Source organism: Myxine glutinosa, chromosome 13 (assembly GCF_964187855.1).
Source record: "Myxine glutinosa chromosome 13, kmMyxGlut1.1, whole genome shotgun sequence".
In the NCBI taxonomy this organism is placed as follows: domain Eukaryota; kingdom Metazoa; phylum Chordata; class Myxini; order Myxiniformes; family Myxinidae; genus Myxine; species Myxine glutinosa.
The window spans coordinates 102394224-102414014 of NC_136273.1; positions in this window are offsets into that span (position 1 = coordinate 102394224).

The following is a 19791-nucleotide window of genomic DNA, read 5'->3' on the forward strand; positions in this document are numbered from 1 at the left end:
CGATAACACACCTACTCTTGGTGAAAGACACCATGGGATTATTAACCCCCACCGAGTTGTTAGGGTTTGGGTTAGGGTTAGGGTTAGGAACACCCGATTCAACATTCATTGGGGTACGGTGCACTTTGTGATGCAACACCCTGCCTGCGAAGCACCAATCTGACAGTTTACACCCTGCCTCCGAAGCACCAATCTGATAGTTCACACCCTGCTTGCGAAGCACCAATCTGACAATTTACACCCTGCTTGCGAAGCACCAATCTGACAGTTTACACCCTGCTTGTGAAGCACCAATCTGACAGTTTACACCATGCTTGCGAAGCACCAATCTGACAGTTTACACCCTGCTTGCGAAGCACCAATCTGACAGTTTACACCCTGCTTGTGAAGCACCAATCTGACAGTTTACACCCTGCTTGCGAAGCACCAATCTGACAGTTTACACCCTGCTTGTGAAGCACCAATCTGACAGTTTACACCCTGCTTGCGAAGCACCAATCTGACAGTTTACACCCTGCTTGTGAAGCACCAATCTGACAGTTTACACCCTGCTTGTGAAGCACCAATCTGACAGTTTACACCCTGCTTGTGAAGCACCAGTCTAACAGTTTACACCCTGCTTGTGAAGCACCAATCTGACAGTTTACACCCTGCTTGTGAAGCACCAGTCTAACAGTTTACACCCTGCTTGCGAAGCACCAATCTGACAGTTTACACCCTGCTTGCGAAGCACCAATCTGACAGTTTACACCCTGCTTATGAAGCACCAATCTGACAGTTTACACCCTGCTTGCGAAGCACCAATTTGACAGTTTACACCCTGTTTGTGAAGCACCAATCTGACATTTTACACCCTGCTTGTGAAGCACCAATCTGGCAGTTTACACCCTGCTTGTGAAGCACCAATCTGGCAGTTTACACCCTGCTTGTGAAGCACCAATCTGGCAGTTTACACCCTGCTTGCGAAGCACCAATCTGACAGTTTACACCCTGCTTGTGAAGCACCAATCTGACAGTTTACACGCTGCTTGTGAAGCACCAATCTGACATTTTACACCCTGCTTGTGAAGCACTAATCTGGCAGTTTACACCCTGCTTGCGAAGCACCAATCTGACAGTTTACACCCTGCTTGCGAAGCACCAATCCGACAGTTTATATTTGGGACAGGAACTGAACTCAGCCCAGGCACTCTAAAGGTGAGTGCACTACATCTGCACCAACCTGTCGGACTGTTCACACATACATGTATTTGCTGAAATAGTTTGGTCAAATATGGAAGAATATCAAAAATGATAAACGTGTCAGCAACGTTAATTCACACATTAATTCACAAAGGGATTTTCTGTGAACATCATTGGAGACGCAATTTATCTTCTGTAAATATACTGTACTCACAAAGACAATCAAAGCAGGATATTTTCACGTTTCAAACATGAAATGTATGAAACATATTTGTGATGAAATGGATTAATTTGTAATGGTAATGCACGTACTCAGTCATATCATGTACGAATTGCATATTTAAAGTGTGAAGAAGAATCGATCTGCATGTGCAATGGACATACCTCTGGCCATATTTTCACCATCTGACATTTGGATGTACGGTATTCATCACACACGACCTTGGCAGAAGGAAAAGGACACGTGACTGGGCAAAAGGTACTGCAGCAGGCTCACATAATTATCGGATGTAAAGTCCATCATGTGTGTAAATATAATGAATACTCTATAGCTAAGTGCTATACACGGGGGTTCGTTCACATATTGTCAAAAAGACAATGTTGAGACAGGAGTATCACCTACAAATGCAATGTTTAGAGCGACGTTTCTTCACGAAATTGAATGTTTACCATTGGAGAAGAGAAAATGCGAATAAGGCTATCCACGGACCCCAGAGCCCACTGACCCCAGAATTCACCCTCCACATAGCCCACTGACCCTAGGGCCCACAGACCACAAAGACCACCGACCTCAGAGACCACTGACCTCAGAGACCACTGACCCCAGAGCCCACCGACTCCAGAATCCACCGACCCTAGAGCCCGCAGACGCCAGGGCCCACCAACCCCAGAGCCCACCAGCCCCAAAGCCCACCGACTCTAGAGCCCATCCAACCTCAGAGACTACCGATCTCAGAGACCACAGACTCCAGAGCGCCCTGACCCAAAGCCCACCGACCCCAGAGTCTACAGACCCCAGAGCCATTGATTCCAAAGCCTGCTGACCCAAAAGCCCATCTGACCTCAGAGACCACCGATCCCAGAGCCCGCAGACGCCAGGGCACACCAACCCCAGAACCCACCAACCCCAAAGCCCACCGACCCCAGAGCCCATCCAACCACAGAGACCACCGACCTCAGAGACCACCGACCTCAGAGACCACCGACCTCAGAGACCACCGACCTCAGAGACCACCGACCTCAGAGACCACAGACTCCAGAGCACTCTGACCCCAAAGCCCACCGACCCCAGAGTCTACCGAGCCCAGACCCATTGATTCCAAAGCCCGCTGACCCAAAAGCCCATCTGACCTCAGAGACCACTGACCTCAGAGACCACCGACCTCAGAGACCACCAACTCCAGTGCCCACCCACCCCAGAGCCCACCGACCCCAGAGCCACTGACTCCAAAGCCCACTGACCCCAAAGTCCACCAACCCCAGAGTCCACCGACCCCAAATCCCACCGACCCCAGAGCCCACCGACCCCAAATCCCACCGACCCCAGAGTCCACCGACCCCAGAGTCCACCGACCCCAGAGCCCACCGACCCCAGAGTCCACCGACCCCAGAGTCCACCGACCCCAAAGTCCACCGACCCCAGAGCCCACCGACCCCAAATCCCACCGACCCCAGAGCCCACCGACCCAAATCCCACCGACCCCAGAGTCCACCGATCCCAGAGCCTACCGACCCCAGAGCTCACCGACCCCAGAACCCACTGGCCCCAAAGTCCACTGACCCCAGAGTACACCGACTGCAGAGCCCACCGACCCCAGAACCCACTGACCCCAGAGTCCACCGACCGCAGAGCTTATGCAGAGCTGACATTGTTGCCTTTCTCTAAGGTCCAGCTTCGTGACTTGATTAATCTTTTTGCCTCGTGCACACAACAACAACAACAACAACAACAGGCATTTTAAGGCCATTTTCCCTGCAAGAGCGGGGGTTAGCCTTGAGGTCCTCATGATATATGCATGATACCGGCAAATGGCTTATGTGTGTATGTAGCATTTGTAGCCAAATGTAGCAAGATTATTATAAACATTATTATCATTATTATTACTATTTACTTCTACTATTACTATGACTACGACTACTACCACCACAACTACAACTACTCCGACTAAGACTACTACGGCTTGACTGAGCAACGTTTTTTGGTCCGTATTTCATGAACCATCTGCCCAGGTCGGCATTGTTCAACTGAAGGTGGCAGGAATTTCTAATTCGGTCACGGCTCCAGTGATAACTCACCTTGGCCTACACTTGGTCAAAGACAACGTTGGATCTCCAACATCCACCAACGACCAGTGATGGCAGATGGATCCTGTGGCTTAACAACCATGTAATGGACGATGCACCCATTGATGCTTCGCCATGCATGCGAAACACCAGGATGGCTGTTTATACCTGGGTCAACTTTGAACACAGGCTACACATACAGTACCTCTAAGGCCTAAGCTGTCCTACCTGCCCCTTTTATTTGTTTACTTATCATTATTATTACTAGGACGTGCCCGTACGTGGGTGCCCGTTCCTTGCCAAAAAAAAAAAAAAAAATGTCTTCGCCCATGCATGCATGGGCGTGCCCATGGGCCCATGGGCGTGCCCGTAAGTGCGTGATGTGACCGTACAATGAATGTATCGTCCCGACGCCGCAGCTCGGATGGCGCTGCAGTTAATCGGGCCTGTATCGGCAGAGTTATTATAAACGTGTACGACAATCGATCGTACCTTACAGCGTCTGCTCGCCACGTTCACGTCGTCACTATGACTATCCGTAAGTCAGGAAGTGACGTCCTCATTTGACTGTCCGGAAGGTCGCATATCGCAGTTACGATGAATCGCAAATTAGTTTTAATTAGTTTTAAAACATAGTTTAACGCCAACATAGCGCCAACATAGTTTGCCAACGTGAAATAAATGAATACGCTCTCAAATGTGCCGTCCGAGGCAGAGTCTGTTCGCCACGTTCGGCACACGTGATAGCTCGCTGCTCTCTGATTGGTTTTTTTTTTTTTTTTTTTTTTTTTTTTTTTGTTGTATACAAGATCGAGGCTCGTGAAAGAGCGAAAATTAATCACACAGAAAGACAAACAGACACATAAAACAAATAACATCGGGAGCGGTAGACAAGATGGGGAGAGAGGGGGAAGGACACAAACACAACATTTGAGAGCAGGGACCGAGAGACATGGAGACATCGAGAGATCTGTGGGAGGGAGAGGGCTTTGGGGGGGAGGCATGTGAAGGGGGGAGGCATGTGAAGGGGGGGAGGCATGTGAAGGGGGGGGGGGGTGGGAGAGGTATAAACATATGGACACTGCCAGGATTTCCAGGAAATAAGTTGGAATTTCAAACAAGGTGGATCTGGGGTGAATTAGTGGGGGTAGAAAAGATCAAGGTTATGGATGGGGGAAGATAAGAGATGGTGGTGAACAGCTGTTTTAAAGACCTGGAGGGAGGAGAGGGATTGAAGGGAGTGTGGGAGTTTGTTCCACAGGCGGGAGAAAAGAGGAATGAAAGAGTGAAGGTGAGCAGAAAGCCGAGATTTTGGCAGTTTAACCATCAGAGGGTTACTGGCAGATCTTGTGCGACCTGTAGGAATATTTGGGGGACAGAGCACGGAGAGAGCTGGGGGAGCAAGGCCGGAGAGGAGTCGGTAGAAGACAGAAAGACCACCTACCTGCCTGCGGTGAGTGAGTGAAAGGCCCTCAGAGATAGCTTCATCGCGGGAGATTCCAATGATTTTGAAAGCTTTGGATTCAACAGCGTGAAGCCGAGCCAGGTGTGAGGCAGGAGCACCAGCCCATAGGGGAGAACAGTATTCCATTGAGCTGCGGATGAAAGCCTTGTATGTGGTGAGGAGCTCAGGTGTGCCGAGGAAGGACTTCGCACGACGGAGGATGCCCAGTCGGCGACTGGCTTTGGAGGCCAGCTTGGAAATGTGGTTTTCCCAAGAAAGATCATGGCAGATAGTGAGACCCAAAAGCTTGAGTGACAGAACTTCTTGGAGAGGATTGTTGAGAAAGTAGATGGGAGGGTTGTCCAGTCGATCTTTTCGGAGAGACATAGTAAGAGAGTGAGATTTGGCAGGTGTTACATATTTAGGTGAATGTATGTAAATTACCATTCAGGTTGCTTATCCGTGTGTATTATATTAAGGGTTGTTGTGATGGGAGGGTCAGGAGCCCTTCGGAACCAGTGGCCGGAAACGGAAGTGGCCGGAAACGGAAGAAGAAAAGACACGAGGAGAGAAAAGGACGGGGCGTCTTCTTCCTCGCCCCGCGACGACGAGAAGGTGGAATCGACCTTACGCTGCGCGGAAAACGCGCCGTTGCGAAACGTCTGGCGAGAGGAGTTACCTGGGCGGTAAATACCTTTGGACACGTCCAGTCACTGTGAGTTCGTGCACGAAACCAAGCGTCCGGGACAGTCTGCCCCGTCTACAAAGACGCGTACGGGTCCGCACGTTGGGCCTCGCTCGCGTCGGAAGCCGCGCTGGGTTTTGCCCCGTCTACAAAGACGCGTACGGGTCCGCACGTTGGGCCTCGCTCGCGTCGGAAGCCGCGCTGGGTTTTTGCCCATCTACAAGGACGCGTAAGAGTCGCACTTGGGGCCTCGCGCACGTTGGACGCCGCGCTGGGTTTGCCCCGTGGCTTGGCAAGGAGGTGCGCTGCAGCCGCGGCCCCAGTCCGAGACGGCACGTTTAGAGCACGTCCGCCCGGGGCTCGTTCAACCGCCCGTGTGCGGAGAGGAGAGACATTGACCACGGAGGGAGTCAGGAGTGGGGCTCACGTGAGGAATGTATAAGATTAAGATGGCCATCTTAGAGTTTGTGTAGATGAGTTCACATGGTTGTAATATTGATTGTGCATTGTTGATGGTTGTGGATTGCTCAGTGAATATATTATTGATTATTCCGGATCCTTGGTGTGGGGTTTCTTCTTGACCGGAATTCATATTGATTGCGTTACGAAAGCGTATAAACCATATATCTTTCTGGCGGGGTCCCTCCCACGGTCCGGGGGTCACCAAGACCAGGTAGTTACCGGGAGGACCACGTAACAGAATTGGGGGCTCGTCCGGGATCTAAAAGTGTATAAAATAATAAAATAATAATATTTTTGGTAATTAAAATTTATTAATTAATTATTAATTGGTAATATTTTTTTTTTTGAGAAATTGGGGAAAGTCTTGGGGTGAAGGTTAACAGGTGTTAACGATAGGCACCATGGCGTTTGTGGCACAGAACTTTGGGGTAACCCCGAGTGAGGCACAGTTCCGAGCGTTGCTAAAGTCGGATCTCTTGAAATTGGCCAAACATTTTAACTTGGAGGTCCGAACTAATTTGAGGAAGGCAGAGTTGCAGGCCACGGTGATACAATCTATGGTGGGATTAGGAACATGGGACGAGTTAGCCTGGGAGTGGCTACCCGAAGAACCAGAAGACGTGGAGCTCCGGAAACTGGAGTTGCAATTACGGAGCCAGGAACGGATCAAAGAAGAAGAAAGGAAAGCAGAAGAGAGAAGAGAAGAGAAGCAAGCAGAGGAAAGGAGAGTGGAACGAGAACTCCAGGAAAGGTTAAAAGAAGAAGAAAGGAAAGCAGAAGAGAGGAGAGAAGAGAAACAAGCAGAGGAAAGGAGAGTGGAACGAGAACTCCAGGAAAGGTTAGCAGAAGAAGAAAGGAAAGCAGAAAAGGAAAGAGCAGAAGAAGAAAGGAAAGCAGAAAAGGAAAGAGCAGAAGAAGAAAGGAAAGCAGAAAAGGAAAGAGCAGAAGAAGAAAGGAAAGCAGAAAAGGAAAGAGCAGAAGAAGAAAGGAAAGCAGAAAAGGAAAGAGCAGAAGAAGAAAGGAAAGCAGAGGAGAGGAGAGAAGAGAAACAAGCAGAGGAAAGGAGAGTGGAAAGAGAACTCCAGGAAAGAAGAGAAAAGGAACAAGCAGAGGAAAGGAGAGCTGCAAGGGACCTCGAAGCAGAGGAGAGAAAAGCGGAAAGGGAATTAAAGGAACGTGACATGCAGCTTCAGCAAGAAATCAAATTCAAGGAGCTGGAGTTAATGAGAGAACGGGGAGAGGCACCACCCTTGCTGACGGGGTCGACACCTAACCAGAAAACCTGGGATGTGGGCAGACAGGTGAGGCTGGTTCCACCGTTCAGTGAAAAAGAAGTCGCGAAATTTTTTCCACACTTTGAGAAAGTGGCTCGACAATTAAACTGGCCGGAGGAGGCATGGACCATACTCGTGCAAAGTGTGCTGGTGGGGAAAGCTCAGGAAATTTATTCGGCGCTACCAATGGACCAATGTGCAGATTATGAGGTACTGAAGAAGCACATCCTCAAAGCCTATGAGTTGGTTCCGGAAGCTTACAGGCAAAAATTCAGGAATGCCAGGAAGAGGGAGAGTGAGACCCATGTGGAGTTTGCCAGAGTGAAAGAAAACATGTTTGATCGGTGGTGTGAGTCAAAAGGAGTCGGGAAAGACTTCGAAACATTGCGGGACTTGATCCTGGTGGAGGAATTCCAGCAGTGTGTCCACGAGGACATCAAAGTGTACCTGCAGGAAAAGAAAGTACCGAAGTTGTGGGACGCAGCCACCATGGCAGATGATTATGCCTTAACCCACCGAATAGGGGTCCACAAACCTAACTCCTCGCCTAGACTTCAGCAGGGGAGTTATGGAACACCCGGGGCGGAGAATGACCTTACATGGCGGCGGCCTCGAGATGATTATGGGGACAACTATGATACCCCAACGGTTAGAAATCCGAGGGCTACGGGCCCAAGACAAACTTATTTTTCGGGGGGCTCAAGGCCGACCCCGAGGTTCTCCCCCGGGCCTACTTGTGCTTTTTGCCATAAAACTGGACACTTGATGTCCCAATGTTACCTCCGAAAAAGGGAGAACCCGGAACGGAATCAGTCTAGTGCGACTCCGAATGCACTGGCAAGTGTGAGAAATCATTCTTGGAGAGCAGAGCTGGGGGAAGATTCCCCTGTCAAAGGTACGGCGTCCCGGGAGAACCTTGTTCAGGAGGGCTACAAACATTTCATTTCAGAGGGGTTCGTGTCGCTGGATGGCGACCCGAGTAAGCAGAAGCCAGTTAGGGTATTGAGGGACACAGGAGCACACCAATCGTTGATGCTGGAGGGCATTTTGCCATTGTCGGAGAAGACGGCAACTGGGGTTAGTGTGCTTTTACAGGGGGTCGGGGGCTATGTTAAAGCTCCGCTTCATGTCATCCAGTTGAGTTCTGAGTTGGTATCCGGGCCGGTCACCGTAGGCTTACAAGCCACCCTTCCTGTGGAGGGAATCTCTTTTATTATCGGGAATGATTTGGCCGGGGGGCGAGTTTCGGGTAATCCAAGAATGGTGGACAAGCCCAGTAAGGAAAATAACACCACTCGGTTAGAGATGGAGATTCCGGGTATCTTTCCATCCTGTGCAGTGACTCGGGCTATGGGTAGAAAGCACGCGGAAGAGAAGGAGGAAGAAAGAGAGGGGGAGTTGGAACCCTTAGAGGTACGGGAAGACAACTCGGAACAGGGAAATAACCAGGGGAGGGATTCCCAGGAATTTCGAGAAAGGGTAGCGTCTGGAACGCAAGGGGACGTGGAGTGTCCGTCGGAGACCGCAGAGAACGAAGTGGAGCAAACCGCGCTGGTCCGGAGGAGACTAGTGGAAGAACAACACGAAGACTCGGAGATCCAGAGGTTAATGGAGAAAGCCGTTACGGAAGAAGAGGCTACGAAGATACCTGTGGGGTATTTCATGAAGGGGGAAACCCTAATGAGGAAATGGAGGCCCCCGGAGGTACCCGCAGACGATGAGTGGAAAGTTCACTATCAGATTGTGGTGCCACCGCTGTACCGGAAGGAGATCTTGAGTTTGGCACATGAGACCCCTTGGGCCGGGCACCTGGGAGTGAACAAGACCTGTGACAGGATATTAGTACATTTTTTCTGGCCGGGACTGCGACGGGATGTGGCGGAGTTCTGCAAGTCCTGCCATTCTTGTCAGCTGGTGGGAAAGCCGAATCAAAAAATTCCCCCCGCCCCGTTAAAGCCAATTCCAGCTTTTGAAGAGCCATTCAGCCGAGTCATTGTGGACTGTGTGGGCCCTTTACCCAAAACCAAAGCTGGACATCAATACTTACTGACCATCATGTGTGCGTCCACCAGGTTCCCCGAGGCAGTGCCCCTGAGGAAAATAACGGCGGCAGTTATTGCAAAGGCCTTGATTAAATTTTTCACTTGGGTTGGCCTACCTAGGATCATTCAATCGGATCAGGGGACCAATTTCATGTCCACACTGTTCCAGCAAGTGGTACACCTGTTGGGGGTGGAACAAGTAAGATCCAGCGCCTACCATCCCGAGAGCCAAGGGGCCCTGGAAAGGTTTCACCAGACTTTAAAGAATATGATCCGAACGTATTGTTTTGAATGTGCCAAGGATTGGGATGAAGGGATACCCCTATTGTTGTTTGCGGCGAGGGAGTCCGTGCAGGATTCCTTGGGATTCAGCCCGTTTGAACTGGTGTTTGGACACGCAGTGCGGGGACCGTTGAAATTGGTGAAAGAACAGTGGTTACTACAGGAGTCCCGGACACCGATGAGGGAGTATGTGGTCACAGTAAAAAACCGATTGGCAAAGGCGTGTGAGGTGGCACGACGGAACTTGAGAAGGGCCCAGGGGAAAATGAAGGAGAGACATGACAAGACCTCGCAGATAAGGAATTTCAGTCCTCAGGACCGGGTGTTAGTATTGCTGCCCGTTCCAGGTCAGCCCCTCCAGGCTAGATATTTCGGTCCTTATGCAGTGGAGGAGAGGGTGAATGAGACAGACTACGTGGTGACCACTCCCGACCGACGAAAAAAGCGACAGTTGTGTCATGTCAACCGACTGAAGAAATATCATGAGAGGGAACCGGTGGAAGACGTAGTTCCTGTCTCACCGGTCGTACCAGTGACAATGGACGGAAACGCCGGTGTGAAGTTTGATAACTTGGATGACCAGGCCTGCCCCAAATTGACGAACACCGAAGTGTTGAATCATTTGGATGAGAAGTTAGGTCATTTAACAAGGGAACAGCAAGGACAACTGTCCAGCCTAATGTTCGAATTTAAACATTTGTTCACAGATGTACCTGGTCGTACGGACTTAGTATATCATGATATCGAGGTGGGGGAGGCCACTCCAGTGAAACAACACCCCTATCGGATGAACCCGGTAAAGATGGAGTACCTTCGGAAGGAGATGCAATATATGTTGGACAATGACATCATCGAACCAAGCAACAGTGAATGGAGCTCCCCATGTGTGTTGGTTCCGAAACCCGATGGCAGCTTCCGGTGTTGTACGGATTTAAAACGGGTGAATGCAGTGACCAAGACCGACTCCTATCCGCTCCCGAGGATTGACGACTGTATTGATCGAATAGGCCCAGCTAAATTTGTTACCAAATTTGACTTGCTGAAAGGGTATTGGCAGATCCCTCTTACCGATAGAGCCAAAGAAATCTCAGCTTTGGTCACTCCGAACGGGTTATATCAGTACAAGGTCCTCCCTGTTGGGTTGAAGAACGGGCCGGCGACATTTCAACGACTGATTAATAGGCTCATTGCAGACCTGGAGGGGGTGGAGGCATATCTGGATGATGTAATCATCCACACCATGACCATGGAAGACCATATTAAGCAAATCCATGCATTTTTTCAGACGATGTCCGAGGCAGGTCTGACCATCAACTTAGCCAAGAGTGAATTTGTAAGAGCACAGGTAGTGTTCCTCGGCCATGTAGTAGGGCAGGGTCAAGTACAACCAGTGACCGCCAAGGTAGAAGCTATCGATCGCTTCCAAGTCCCAAAGGGGAAGAAAGAGCTGATGAGATTCTTAGGGATGGCGGGGTGGTACCGGCGGTTCTGTAAGAATTTTTCGGATGTGGTAGCCCCTTTAACGAGTTTGTTGAGAAAGGAGACCCCATTCGTTTGGGATGGCAAATGTCAGGCGGCCTTTGCCCATGTCAAAGCGATACTAATGAGCTCTCCGGTCCTAACCGCTCCGGACTTTCAGGCACCTTTCAAGTTGGCCGTAGATGCAAGCGATGTGGGGGCGGGAGCGGTCTTGTTACAGGAAGATGAGGATGGGGTGGACCACCCCGTGTGCTACTACTCCAAAAAGTTCAATAAACATCAGGTAAATTATGCCACCGTGGAGAAAGAGACCCTGGCTCTCCTGCTAGGGCTTCAACATTATGAGGTGTATTTAGGAATCACGTCCTTTCCCATAAAGGTCTTTACGGATCACAACCCCTTAACCTTCATTCAAAGAATGAAAAATAAAAATCAGAGGTTGATGAGATGGAGTTTGGCTTTGCAGGGGTTCAACTTGGAAATTGAACATGTACGGGGCCGGGACAATGTCGTGGCGGACGCTTTGTCCAGATTGAGTTAATCTGGGGGGGGGGGGGGTTGAGTGATCTGGTTTGTTTCTCCAAATTGGCCGGCAAAGAAAGTTTCGCTGGGTTCAAACTTTCTTTCTTGAAGGGGGGGAGTGTTACATATTTAGGTGAATGTATGTAAATTACCATTCAGGTTGCTTATCCGTGTGTATTATATTAAGGGTTGTTGTGATGGGAGGGTCAGGAGCCCTTCGGAACCAGTGGCCGGAAACGGAAGTGGCCGGAAACGGAAGAAGAAAAGACACGAGGAGAGAAAAGGACGGGGCGTCTTCTTCCTCGCCCCGCGACGACGAGAAGGTGGAATCGACCTTACGCTGCGCGGAAAACGCGCCGTTGCGAAACGTCTGGCGAGAGGAGTTACCTGGGCGGTAAATACCTTTGGACACGTCCAGTCACTGTGAGTTCGTGCACGAAACCAAGCGTCCGGGACAGTCTGCCCCGTCTACAAAGACGCGTACGGGTCCGCACGTTGGGCCTCGCTCGCGTCGGAAGCCGCGCTGGGTTTTGCCCCGTCTACAAAGACGCGTACGGGTCCGCACGTTGGGCCTCGCTCGCGTCGGAAGCCGCGCTGGGTTTTTGCCCATCTACAAGGACGCGTAAGAGTCGCACTTGGGGCCTCGCGCACGTTGGACGCCGCGCTGGGTTTGCCCCGTGGCTTGGCAAGGAGGTGCGCTGCAGCCGCGGCCCCAGTCCGAGACGGCACGTTTAGAGCACGTCCGCCCGGGGCTCGTTCAACCGCCCGTGTGCGGAGAGGAGAGACATTGACCACGGAGGGAGTCAGGAGTGGGGCTCACGTGAGGAATGTATAAGATTAAGATGGCCATCTTAGAGTTTGTGTAGATGAGTTCACATGGTTGTAATATTGATTGTGCATTGTTGATGGTTGTGGATTGCTCAGTGAATATATTATTGATTATTCCGGATCCTTGGTGTGGGGTTTCTTCTTGACCGGAATTCATATTGATTGCGTTACGAAAGCGTATAAACCATATATCTTTCTGGCGGGGTCCCTCCCACGGTCCGGGGGTCACCAAGACCAGGTAGTTACCGGGAGGACCACGTAACACAGGATTGAAAGACATGTTCCACTTGTTTGACCAGTCTGTGATTTTGTCCAGGTCTTCAGAGAGTGAGGAGGCTGCAGACTGCCTATCTGAGGGAAGAGGAATGGAGCGGCAGAGAGTGGAGTCATCAGCAAAGAGATAGAGAGGATTTTCCAGAGAGTCAGAGAGATCATTGATAAAGACCAGAAAAAGCACAGGGCCCAGCACACTTCCTTGGGGAACTCCAGCCTGAACAGGAAGGGGAGATGAGAGAAATCCATTCAGGGCCACACGTTGACTACGACCAGAGAGGAAGTCCGCAAGCCATGCATGGAGATTTCCATGGATACCATAGGAGGAGAGTTTGGTGAGCAGAGCTGGGTGCCAGACCGTATCAAAGGCCCTTGATATGTCAAGGGAGACAGCTCTGATTTCCTGTTTGGCATTCAGGACCTCCATCCATTGTTGAGACAGCAGAAGCAGCATGTCCAGAGTAGAGTGACCTGGTCTGAAACCAAATTGATGATCAGAGATCAAGCCATTGGAGAAGAGGAAAGATTTCATATCCGAAGCAATGATGGATTCCATGACTTTGCTGATAATTGGGAGCAGGCTGATTGGTCTGTAGTTGCAAGGATCTGTTTTTGCACCTTTTTTGTGTAAAGCGGTAATGTTAGCTGATTTCCAGGATGCTGGCAGATGACCTTGAGCAAAAGATAGGGTGAAAAGAACAGAGAGAGGGTGAGATAGAGCGGCAGAGCAGGATTTTAGGACCCGTGGGCTGATGCCGTCTGGTCCAGTTGCAGAATCAGAGTCGAGGTTTGACAAAAACTCCTCCACCTTGTCAGGAGAGAAGGACACAGAGTCCAGGAGCATTTGGGTTCGACTGGGAAAGGTGGGAACAGAGAGAGATGGGTTTAGGACTAAGGATTTCGAGGCGAACACAGAGTTGAGGCATTCGGCTTTGTCACGTGCGATGTCAACAGTGTGGCCATTTGAGGTAAGGGAGGGGATGGAGGGGGAACAAACACCAGAAACGGATTTGACCAGACGCCACCAGGATTTGGAGGAAGGAGACAGGTTTGAGAGTTCATTCTTGAGTGAGGAGAGATAGTGCTTCCTGGCACTCCTGAGGGTAGACACACACTTGTTCCGAGCTTGGTGGAAAGAACTGAGATTTCCTTCAGTTGGATTAGCCTTCCAAGAGGCAAAGGCAAGTTGTTTCAGGGCAACTGCCTCACCACAAGATTCAGTGTACCATGGACGGGAGGAAGGGTAAGACAATTGAAGGCGAGATGGGATAAATCTGTGCATGAGAGAGATCAGTTTGCTTTGGAAGAATTCCCAGGAAGAATTGATGTCAGAGGCAGTGGAGATGGGAGACCAATCCAGACGATTGATGGCTGCTTGAAGACCGTCCCAGTCGGCCTGAGTGAAATGCCAGACTCGTCGACGCTGAGGAGGCTCTCTGAGAATGGCCAGAGAGATGTCCACTTTGACAAGCACATGATCAGAAGAACCGATTGGAGCAGAAGAAGAGCAGCAGACATTAGCAGGGAAGTTTGTCATAACCAAGTCTAGAAGAGAAGATACTCCATTGGCTGAGATCCGGGTCGGGAAATTGACAGATTGTGTCAATCCCAGTGAGTCACAGAAGTCCTTTGCTGAGGTGCCATGACTAGTGAGAGAGGAACCCACACCCAACCAGGTGGCATGATGACAGTTGAAGTCACCACATATGAGGAAGAGAGAGTTGGGATGAGTGGATAGAAGTTGGTCCATGTTGTCAGACATTGAAATGTAGATGGAGTCATCACTGTTTGGGGGACGGTACAGAACACATATGAACAAAAGGTGGGAGCGGAGAGGAAGCCGTAACCAGAGGTACTCCTGCGGGTGAGGAGGAAAGAGAGCAGTGCAAGGAGAGTGAGGAAGAGAGTTTTTGACAAAGATAGCCACCCCACCACCAGGCCGAGGCTCAGGTCTATCATACCGGAGGAGGGAGTAACCAGGAAGAGATATTAAGGAATCAGAGACATCTTGAAGGAGGAAAGTCTCTGTTAAGCAGATCAAGTCTGGATTGTCAGAAGCAACCTGTATGGAGAGATCAGTCAGGTTTGAGCGAAGGCCCCGGATGTTTGAGGTCCATACCGTTAATGAAGAGAGAGGGGGAGCATCGGGTACAGGACAGGGGAGGGGAGGAGTAGGGTAAGATGAAGGATGAGAGGGGGAGGTAGGGAGAGCAGTTGATAGTGTTTCAGATGTTGCAGAAGAGTTCCAAGAAAGGGAAGGATGAGGAGGATGAAAGGTTTGCTGGTGAAGGGATGCGGCACAGTGAGGGGTTGTTTGAGGGGGGGGCAGAGGAAAGTAGAAGGTTTGGGGGGGTGGAGGTATGAGATAGAAGGGAGACGAAGTGGGGAGGAGGCAGCTTGGAGGAGGAGGGTGGAGGAGAGAGAATTGGAGAGGAATGGTATGGGGGGAGAATTGAATGGGAGGGATTGGGGGGGAGTTTTGAAGGGGAGGAGTGAGGGGGGAGTTTAGGAGGGGAGGGACAAGGGGGGAGTTTTGGAGGGAAGGGGAAAGGGGGGAGATCAGGAGTGGAGGGGCAAGGGGGGGGATTAGGAGGGGAGGGGCAAAGGGGAAGTTTAGGAGGGGAAGGGCAAGGGGGGAGTTCAGGAGTGGAGGGGCAAGGGGGGAGTTTAAGAGTGGAGGGGCAAGGGGGAAGTTTCGGAGTGTAGGTGCAAGGGGGGGGATTTGGATGGGAGGGGCAAGAGGGGAGTTTAGAAAGTGGATGATTAATGAAAGACGAACATTGATAACAAATTGGGTTTGTTGTGATTTTCAAGTTAGCAATCCGGTTCAGGATGATGGAGGAGGGATGGAATGAATGTGAATTTAGACCATGTAGTGAGGGAGACGTATAAGATATTGAATTTCTTTTTTTTGAAGTGGAATGAGTTGGAGAGGAAATTGAGAAAAGCCTTTTAAATAGGAAGAAAAACAGCGTGTTGTAATATACCACTGAATAAAAAACAGAAGGGGAAAGGTTAAACATATTTAAAAATATTTAAACAGAACTATGAACAATCTTATATGCACAAAAATACCAACGGGGGGAGAGCCGAGAGGGACCACCACGAGTCACGTGAACAGGGCAAACGGTGGATGGCAAGGAGATAATGGGGGTGGGGCGAACAGCACACCTGGACAGAAAATACAGGATGAGACAACAGTACACGTGGAGAAAATAAAATAAATGTTTTTGTTTTTTTTTGTTTTTTTTGGGGGGGGGGTGGGGAATTAGAACGTTGGACAGTATTATGTTCGGGGTAGAAGGGAAAAAACCAAGAGCCAAGCAAAACACAAATACAGGATGAGACAACAGTACACGTGGAGAAAATAAAATAAATGTTTTTGTTTTTTTTTGTTTTTTTTGGGGGGGGGGTGGGGAATTAGAACGTTAGACAGTATTATGTTCGGGGTAGAAGGGAAAAAACCAAGAGCCAAGCAAAACACACTTAAGTTAACAAAACACCGACGGGGGTACAACTACAAGGCCACACACAAGGGCAGAAAACGATTAATTAATTACGAGTTACAGGAAATTCAAACCAAAACTAACTATAATCAAACAATATCACAAGGACGATAAAATAACGAATTGAAATTTGACAATCTATCTGGGGAAATGGGGGAGAAACACGTGGTCGAAGAACGAACGAACGAATAAGAATGAATAAACGAATGAGCACAGAGAAGGTAGTCTTTTTTTTTTCTTTTTTTTTGAGTTGAGATTTACATAAGGAAGTAGGCTTTGGGGTGGAAAGACTGCGAAAACAGAGAACGAAAGTTATTGGATCACAAAAGACAGGCGCTGAGAGAAAAACAAAGCCTCAAGGTTGTACAGTGTACACTGTACAAGACCTCGAGACGACACGAATTAACGCGATTTTCAATACAGGTATGAAAGATTTGCACCGAAAATCTTTGACGGGACAATAAACGTACATACACCATAAAAGAAATACAGTTATAACGAAAATACAAATTGGAACAATGACTTAACTTCGATTTCGATGGAGAGCGTGGCCGTGGAGACCTGCGAAAAAACGAACCGTCGCCAGCAAGACCGGAAACGACCATCGGAGGTGGGATTTTTTGGTTGATGGTTGAATGGTTGAATCGTTTTTTGGACATAGCTCGGTAACTACTTCTCCGATTAATATGAAACCTTGAAAAGGCACATCCTCGGGTCCCCAGCAATATACCTGGCAAGTTTCAAGTATATCGGACCCGTGGTTGTCGAGAAACAGTGGTCACAGACAAACAGACATACACACAGACATACACACAGACATACAGAGATTACTGGAATTATAGATAGATGTCTAATGAATGCAAATTTGATTGGGATGGGATTGAATTAGGAATTTAGCTCAATGGTTGCATTATTCCTGAGATGTGGCAATGACAGTGATGCAGAGCCCCTTAAAAATAGGGCAGGAGTTTGGAATTTTGCCAAGGTACTGGTGCACAATTACCCACTTAAAAAATTGGGATGTTTAAGGGTAAGCAACAACCAATCCTGAGAAACGGGATCCTCGTTTAACGTCTCATGATGTACTTTTTCATGACAACCAAACCTTCGAATCACCAGGATGGCAGTTTATAGTCTGGTCAGGAATCGAACCCAGACTAGATAGGCCAAAATAAGGTGTAAGGCTCTGAGCTATTCTGTCGTGTAGGCATCTATTTAGGTTCAGAAATTCCAGCCTTGTTTCCATTCAGGAATACCTCATATCCATATTCGTTCCTCCAAATTATTCCTGAATAAATTCCTTAATTTTTCATCTTTCTTTTTTATCAATACCATGAAATTATCCCCCGTTGACCATCTACTGCATTTCAAGTTCAAAAATTAATTGAACAAGTGCTAATGGGTTTACATGCTGCAGGAAGCTTTATATATACACACACAGTCATGTGAAAAAGTAAGTACACCCCATGTAAAGTTTTGACTTTTTCAACATATTTCAACATACAGCTATTTGATCTTCATTTCAACAACATTGATAGATAAAGGTGATATAATATAACAAATATCATGAAACATTTACATTTTGTAGGCCATTGTATAATTTAAATAAACATAAATGCAAATTTCGCATGTGGAAAAAGTAAGTACACCCTTGGCTCTAATAGGTGGTTTTGCCCCCTTTGGCAGAAACAACCTCAAGTAGGCGTTTCTTATAACTGTCTACCTGTCTCTGACATCGACTGGGAGAAATTTTTGCACACTCCTCCATGCAGAATTCTTTCAGCTGTGCGATGTTTGAAGGGTTTCTTGCATGCACAGCTCGTTTCAAATCCCCCCACAACATCTCGATGGGATTTAGATCCGGGCTTTGACTTGGCCATTCCAGAACCCTCCATTTCTTTCTTTTCAGCCATTCCTTGTTGGATTTAATGGTATTTTTAGGGTCATTGTCATGTTGCAAGGTCCACTTCGGTTGAGCTTCAACTTTCCGACAGATGGCCTCACATTATCCTCAAGCCCCCTCGGGTACTATGGAAGAATTCCTAATCCCTATCTAGAACTCCAACAAGGAAAACTCCTAACTTGGTTCTCACGTGAGGTTTATTAAAACTTTAGAGGGTAGGGTATAAACGAACTGATTCAAGATAATTACTATACTAAGAAACGAACTGAACTTTAACGAAGCATCCTTTCTGCCAGTCGTGGCACTCCACAATCTTCTCCTGAGCCGGTCTTCTCCGTTTCCCTTGGCCAGCGCAGCTGCCCTTCCTCGAAGTCCCTTTTTCCTTATATCATAAAATGCTTAATTCCTTATATGAGCATGGAATTCAAGACTCCGCATGGCTCAGACAGTGAGACACTCTGGTTTATATCTTGGAGAATTCTAAGAGCCATTTTAGACAGTTGTTATCTGTTAAATGATAAAGCACCTTTTCTGTTCCCCACAGGTCATTCCCTTTCTGACCCATCCGAAACAGGAATGTTCCTCTCCAAGTTTCATTTCAAGAGGAAAACACATTTTAACAAGAGGAGAATATAAATAATTATATACCTCCACAATTCCTCATTTTTTCTTTTTGTTTATATTAATCATTAATCTAAACATCAACCTATTTAATATTCGACCCATAAATTTGGTAATCCAATTTTCCCATACATAAGGCATACACGGTCATTCTGGAAGAATATGATCACAAAACATTTCTCTTTCCATATTAATAATGCAATTCACTTCATTTGCATAAAGCATACAACACTTCACCTTTACCAAAACACAATAATTTCAGTTCACCATTAAAATAATAAAACATCTGCAACATTTGGCAATATGTTTGCTTTGACACAAATGTTGACTTTTTTATTGAAAAGAAGGGGCTGATCAGTCGTGTTTGAAATTGAAGTATGAAACATTATCTTCCGATGTCTTCATGGCACCTACACTATTTTGCGTAGGATTTTCTGCTGTTGTGATAGCTGGGCAGAGTCACAAACTGACCCTGCTTTGCATGTAACATTCTTGCCACTCTTGGTGTGAGCCATAGTAGATTTGAACAAGGCCTTCATCCAATTGTCGTCGACTTGCCTCCTCACTCATCATGAGTATGGAGCAAGTATTGATGTGATGTTGATTGGCCAGCAAGATGTGGAACAGGGATGCCGGATGCATCCGCATTTGATGATGTTGGGACCATGGTACTCAAGTTGTCCATGGTCCATACCAGGAGCACCCAGCAGAATCGTGCACAGCTGTTGTGAAGAAAAGGCACAGCCGTTCGCTTGTAGCTCCATGCTGACTCCCCGGAAGTTGGTGAAGTAATAACACACGTCACCGCATCCCGTGGAAGTTGCAGGTAAAATGTCGTCGTCCTGCAATTGCTGACGTGATGAATGTTCGAGGCATTCGAACAAAAGTAGGTGATCGCCCTTCTTTCATATGTTGCAGTGTGATCCAGGCCAATGGTCACATAAATTTCCCTTGGTGAAGGTAAGCATCCATCTCCAAGTTACAAAGGAGAATGTCTTCATCATT